This window comes from Prionailurus viverrinus, chromosome B3 (genome assembly GCF_022837055.1).
Source record: "Prionailurus viverrinus isolate Anna chromosome B3, UM_Priviv_1.0, whole genome shotgun sequence".
NCBI lineage: Eukaryota > Metazoa > Chordata > Mammalia > Carnivora > Felidae > Prionailurus > Prionailurus viverrinus.
Genome location: NC_062566.1, coordinates 54,513,867 through 54,521,088, shown reverse-complemented (window position 1 = coordinate 54,521,088; position 7,222 = coordinate 54,513,867). Strand labels below are relative to the sequence as shown.

Below are 7,222 nucleotides of genomic sequence, written 5' to 3'. Positions count from 1 at the left end.
CGGTCCTAAGAGCCTGCGTTCATTTTGTGTCAGGAATCAGGCTTGTGAGTTTCTTCCGGCGGCAGGAACTCCAACGCTCTTTACGGAAGTAAAAGCTGGATTTTTTTTTTTTTTTTTTTGACTCTGAGGCCGCCCGCATTCCTTCCCTCCCACCTCGCGGAATTGTGGCGGGAGGGGGAGGAGAAAGTCAAGGCGCCTGCGCGGAGAGGCCGCTTTCCATCCGGGTCTCTGTCCGTGCGGTGCAGCAGGTCGGTAGGCGGGAAATGGCGACTGGCTGAAGGAGCTGGTTCTGTTGCTGCTGCGGGCTAAGCGGGAAAGACACCACACATTGCGCAGTCGGGACCATCGCCGGAGCCTGAGGACACTTTCCTGTCGTCACAGTTAGGTAATCCCCCTCGTCCAGACACTGCCGCTGCTTCCAACCTTAGTCCTCCTCCTCTTCCAGGGCCGTCTGCCGGGGTCTCCTCCCCTTCTCAACCGGGTTCTCCAGCGGCTCCGGCGCCTTGGTAGGCATGCACTATTGGCGCCTTATGAGTGCGCCGTGTGGAGCCGCTCTTCTCTGGACTTTCCCCTGGGAACAGAAAGGGAGCTCACTTCCCGCCAGCTTCAGCTTCTAGGCTGAGGCCTGTGTTGTGATTTCTGGGGTTAGATTTCACTTTGCTACCCACCCCCACCCCGATCTCACGTTCCTAGTCCCAAACCTTGTGGTCCCTCCGGGTAATTGGGTTAGATCAGCTTTTCTAACCTTGGCCCACCTCATGTTTTCGGTATTTCGTTCTTTGTAGTAGGGTGCTTTTAGGGGGGCGTTGCTCTATCTCAGTTTTTATAAACATTTTTTGAGGATCTGGAATTAGAGATTTCACTGAGTTCTGTTTATCTTCTGTACTGTTAAAATGTTGAGTTGACATTGTTACTTTTTCGAATCAAGAGTGATAGTAAAGGACAGCCCATGTGGAAGGCCTGTGGTTTCTGTAGTGGTCAATTAAGGGTGAATCTTATCGCCCGTAGTATTCTACGGTTTCTTTGGGGATTAAATACCTATATGAATGTTTACTTTTGCATTCTTGACTAGAATTCTGTGGTAAATAATTGCATAAGTAAATCGTGTTTATTTACTTCTCACCCTAGTGGTGGCTGGATGTGTGAATGATGTTAAGCACTTTAGAGTACCTTAGGGAAGCCTAAAGAGATACTGCTCGTAAACTGCCCTAAGATCCTGAAATGAAATGTACTTAGTAAATGTTCCTCCAAGGCAAGGATTTATCTTTCTAGTGCTAATAAAATGGTACCATGATTACTGCCCAAGATGGGTATACAAATTAGTAACTTGAGTGATAGGTTTATCTTAGTAATTGTCAGATTGTAGATTTTTTTACATAGTCACCCCATTCTTTGCCAAGTTTTAAATTTTCCTTTGTTGTCCAGCTGTTATCTTTGTAAAAACAAGGAAACGTCTAGTTGAAGCTAATTTTATCTCCACCACCCCCCCCCCCTTTTTTTTTTTTTTTGCGTTGCAGACCAGTTTTCCATAAAGAGAAGTAATAATGACACTATTGGTGTTTTTCAGAATTTATTTTTCAATCTTGTTGAATTTGCGGCCTTGGTACTTTTTTCCCCCTTACTAGTCAGATTAAGGTTTTAAAACGTGGTTCATAATGCATATCAGTCGATATTTTGATTCACAGGTTTTCAGTTCTCTAGGTTCAGTTTAGAAGACTTCATTAATGTTAGCATATTAGGGTTAAATTTCAGTGATAAACAAGAATACACCAACATCATTATAGTTGTCATTTGGTAGATTCCCTCCAAGGTCATAAAGAAAGTCAAGGCAAAAGTAGCTCTTATGTGAAGCAGTCTTTTAGGATTGAATTGAACCTCATACTTGTCTTCTAGGACCAAAAGGGAATGGGAAGTGGAGGTGAGGGCATAGGGGATGCTTGCTGAACCTATTTGTTTCAAAAAATAGGGCCATTATGTGTTTAAAAGAATGTAAAATAATTGGACTCGTGTAGGCTTCATCTCTGTTTTAATGACCTTTTTGGATAGTTTATAAAGCATTAATGTTTTTAATAAAATTTGGCTTTCAGATGGCTGGGTGAGCATTGTATGTAGATTTTGTCTTCAAGAAATCTCTCAAATTGTTTAAATTCTACATTCATTCAGTATCTGTGCTCTTTTCATACTCTTCTCAGTAAGGCTTGAAAGGATGTAAAAGCTATAAGGATGTAAAAGCTATAAGTGTAAAAATCTCTGTAGTCTTGTAGCTATATAGAAATTCCAAATAGGATTGTATAGAAAAACTGAATAGGATTGGTGTGTCTTATAATATTCCATTCTACATAGTGTCTCTTGGGAATTTCATTTGAGCTAGTAATTTATTCTTTTCCACTGTTAAGAAATTAAGAAGTGGGGGTGTTTTCTCTCTCCCAAATTTATCTATTCTATGTTTGAGATTTCTGGTCAAGAGGTGTCTTCACAAGATTATTATAGAAGAAAATCCATACAATTCTGGTTTCTAAATTGTTGTTTAGAAAGATGTACTAGGCTCTAGACTTGTAACTGTAAAATTAATTGCAGATTGAATGAAATGGTATTAAATCATTTCAGTCATAGGAGAATGTACTTTGGGTTAAAGCAATAAAGAACAAAGTGATTTGTCAGAATTTGAAGTAGACAGTCTGCAATTTTATTTGTAATTTACCAGGTTGTTGTGAAAAGCATAAAGTAGCAAAGACACTTTAAGTCAGAAGTGTCAAATGTTCTGAGAGACCTCATGTATGGTGTACTAAGGTAATTATTCTGGGTAGGTTAAAAAGTTACCTAACCATTTTAGGGGTGCCTTTCTGACTCATTTAGTAAAACATGTGACTTGATTTTGGGATCCTGAGTTCTAGCCTCATGTTGGGGGTAGATAGAGATTACTTAAAAAAAAAAAAAAAGTTACCTGACCATTTTTAACTGGATTAGCTATGGGGGGGTCATTTGCTATACTTTGAAGATGAGAAGATTTGGGGCCCCTGGGTGGCTCAGTCAGTTGAGCATCTGACTTCGCCTCAGGTCATGGTCTCGCTGTCCATGGGTTCAAGTCCTGTGTTGGGCTCTGTGCTGACAGCTCAGAGCCTGGAGCCTTCTTGGGATTCTGTATCTCCTTCTCTCTCTGCCCCTCCCCTGCTCATGCTCTGTCTCTCTCTCTCTCTCTCTCTCTCTCTCTTTCTCTTTCTCTCAAAAATAAGTAAACATTAAAAAAAAAGAGAGAAACACTTAGATACATGAAAAGAAGATGAGAAGATTTAACAGATATGGAGCTTATGATAAAACCATACAATTAACAGTTTTAGTTTTTACTTACTTGACATTTGTGAGGCACCTATCTAAGCCAGATCTATATTCACTACTGGTTGTATGACTACATTAAACTTCAGGTCATCTTTTTTTTTTTTTTTTTTTCTTTTAATGTTTGTTTATTTTTGAGAGAGAGAAAGCATGCGAGCTGGAATGGGTAAAGAGAGGGAAACAGAGAATCCCAAATAGGCTCCAGGCTGTCAACACACAGCCGATGTGGGACTTGAACTCACAAACTGTGAGATCATGACCTGAGCTGAAATCAAGAGTTAGCTGCTTAACTGAGTGAACCACCCGGGGACCCCTAATTTTCAGTTTAAACTGTATTAAATTGTAATTGGTTCTACATTACAAATAGGTAGACTAGATGGTTTACTGTGTAGTATAATTTGAGAATTGTTAGTGCCTAATTTTGTGTCTCTCTTGTGTATTATGAAATTCTTTTTAAATGTTTATTTATTTATTTTGAGAGAGAGAGGCTGTGGGAATGCATGTGGGAGCAGGGAAGGGGCAGAGAGAGAGAGGGTGAGAGAGAATCCCAGGCAAGCTCTGCACAGTCAGAGCAGAGCCCAAAGCAGGGCTCAATCTCACAAACTGTGAAATCATGACCTGAGCCCAAACCAAGAGTCAGACACTTAACCAATTGAGCCATCCAGGTGCCCCTCTGAAATTCTTTTTAAAATGATGTTTAAAATCACAAATTCTTTGGAAGATAAACTTTAAACTATTGTTTTTTATTGGCAATATTATCTCGTATTAGTTTATCAGATAAACTTGCTGATACCACAAACAGGTGAGGGTTCAGAGGCAGTGCTAAAATGTAGAAGTAAGCTTTTATGTGCTGATTGATCAGGAGAAGTGTGACATAGGAGCACTGACTGTCTAGCAGAGAAAGATATGGTGGGGGTCGAGTCGCAATGAGAAACTTGGGTTTCTTGGGGTCCTTAAGGAATCTTGTGAATCTGACAGTAATGAGGGGTGAGACTAAGGGTGGTCCAAAGAATGGTAGAACTGTGAGACTAAGTGTGGTCCAAAGAATGGGAGAACTGTAAGGACAAATATGACTTAAAGGTTTGGCCAGTTTCCCTCAGTTAGTATGGTATTTTTAGAAGAGTGAAGGGAAACACTAATATGCCATTGAAAAAAAATAGTATAAAATTTTTATATAATAAGTCTTTTAATTTTATTATAACGTCACAATAGGCCAGTTGAGTATATTTTGGATCCCATATTTTATGGTATTCATAAAGTCTCCTGTATTAATTTAAAGAGACTGTAGGAAAGGAAGTATGTCTAGATTAAACATAAATCATCAGCCGTACTTTGACTTGAGGTTCTAGCAATCAGGTTTTCATAATAGCTATAATAATTTTAGAACAGGAAAATGTGTTTACTACCTTGATTAAAGAAACATAAAACTGTACTATTAGAAGACACCTGAATACTTCAGGGATAATTGAGATTAATATTTAGTAGTAGTTGCATATATAGTTTAGGAAGAATATTTTTCTGTGGACTGAATACTTATATATTAAGAAATTGTTTGAGGGGCGCCTGGGTGGCTCAGTCAGTTGAGTGTCTGACTTTGGCTTGGGTCATGATCTCACAGTTCCTGAGTTCGAGCCCCGTGTCGGGCTCTGTGCTGACAGCTTAGAGCCTGGAGCCTGCTTTGAATTCTGTGTCTCCCTCTCTCTCTGCTCCTCCCCCGCTCATGCTCTCTCTCCTTCAAAAATAAATAAAAACTTTTTTTAAAAAATTTAAAAAAAAGAAAATAAATTGTTTGGGAAGTTAAAAAGCAGACATGTTGTTAAAAGTAGATAAGGGGAAGATTTTAAGTTTTTATTTATTTATTTTGAGAGAGAGAGATGTGAGGGGGCAGAGAGAAAGGGAGAGAGAGAATCCCAAGCAGGCTCTGCAGTGATAGCGCAGAGCCTGATGTGGCGGCAGAACTGACAAACTTTGAGATCATGACCTCAGCTGAAACCAAGAGTTGGTCACTTAATGGACTGACCCAAGCTTCCCAAGAAAGAGAAAGATTAACACTCCATTAGCAGCATAACTTGGTATTTTAAATTTCTTATGTTGACCAGTTAAAGTAATTTTTAAGTAGGAATTTAAAAGTACACTTTATTAAAAGTGGAGTATATTACTTGTTAAAGAAAAATATCCAGAACACATAAGTATCTTTTTAGTTGAGAAAAAACTATGATTATTTGTTTTAGGAATAATTACTTTCTTCCTGGCAGTCCCCAAATATGTATGATTATCCTGTTGAGTTGAAAATGATTAACCTCTCACTGATCTTAAAAGTACCTGCTTTAGTATTTTTTGTTAAATAAGATAATTAATTATACAGTCCTTTAATTTTCTGAGGTACTGATAAAAATTATTTGAAAAATATTCACAATCACATTTCAAAACTAATGCACTTTTTCCTTATTGGGAGTATGCCATTTTATTTTTTTAGTCATAGCAAACAAGAGTGTACTTCTGTAAGAGAATTATGACTATACCTAGTCTTTGACTATTTATTTATTTATCTATCTATCTATTTATTTATTTATTTATTTGAAGGATTTTATTTTATTTTATTTTATTTTATTTTTTTCTGAAATTTATTGACAAATTGGTTTCCATACAACACCCAGTGCTCATCCCAAAAGGTGCCCTCCTCAATACCCATCACCCACCCTCTCCTCCTTCCCACCCCCCATCAACCCTCAGTTTGTTCTCAGTTTTTAACAGTCTCTTATGCTTTGGCTCTCTCCCATTCTAACCTCTTTTTTTTTTTTTTCCTTCCCCTCCCCCATGGGTTCCTGTTAAGTTTCTCAGGATCCACATAAGAGTGAAACCATATGGTATCTGTCTTTCTCTGTATGGCTTATTTCACTTAGCATCACACTCTCCAGTTCCATCCACGTTGCTACAAAAGGCCATATTTCATTTTTTCTCATTGCCATGTAATATTCCATTGTGTATATAAACCACAATTTCTTTATCCATTCATCAGTTGATGGACATTTAGGCTCCTTCCATAATTTGGCTATTGTTGAGAGTGCTGCTATGAACATTGGGGTACAAGTGGCCGTATGCATCAGTGCTCCTGTATCCCTTGGATAAATTCCTAGCAGTGCTATTGCTGGGTCATAGGGTAGGTCTATTTTTAATTTTCTGAGGAACCTCCACACTGCTTTCCAGAGCGGCTGCACCAATTTGCATTCCCACCAACAGTGCAAGAGGGTTCCCGTTTCTCCACATCCTCTCCAGCATCTATAGTCTCCTGATTTGTTCATTTTGGCCACTCTGACTGGCGTGAGGTGATACCTGAGTGTGGTTTTGATTTGTATTTCCCTGATAAGGAGCGACGCTGAACATCTTTTCATGTGCCTGTTGGCCATCCGGATGTCTTCTTTAGAGAAGTGTCTATTCGTGTTTTCTGCCCATTTCTTCACTGGGTTATTTGTTTTTCGGGTGTGGAGTTTGGTGAACTCTAAAAGGATTTTATTTTAAATTAATCTCTGTACCCACTGTGGGGCTTGAGCTCAAAACTCCAAGATCAAGAGTTGCATGTTCTACGCACTGAGTCAGCCAGGTGCCCCGACTAGTAATTTAAATAGAAATTCACTTGGGGCTCCTGGCTGCCTCGGTCCATACAGCATGTGACTCTTGATCTTGGGGTTGTGAGTTCAAGCCCCATGTTGGAGGTAGAGTTTACTTAAAAAAAAAAAAAAAAATTTCACTCTTTGTAAATTCTGTCTTTAGTCTATCTCAATCAAAATGACTAATTTTTTCTTGGTAGGTAGTGTAAGAATAGTAGGGATTATTTCAGATACTGTAAATTTATTTTGGGCAAAGACCTTGGTGTTGACTACATAATTTT

General features: G+C 38.9%; 1 protein-coding gene across 3 annotated transcripts in view; it reads left to right on the top strand.

Moving 5' to 3' along the window:
* The first annotated feature begins 209 nt into the window (after positions 1–209).
* CTDSPL2 (CTD small phosphatase like 2) overlaps positions 210–7,222 on the top strand; it is an 83,965-nt gene continuing 76,952 nt past the window's right edge. For 2 of the 3 annotated variants that reach the window (XM_047863095.1, XM_047863093.1), the window contains exon 1: positions 210–385. The gene's annotated coding sequence lies outside the window, so the exon portion shown is untranslated. The remainder of the gene's footprint in view (positions 386–7,222) is intronic. The other variant, XM_047863094.1, reaches the window with a different exon arrangement.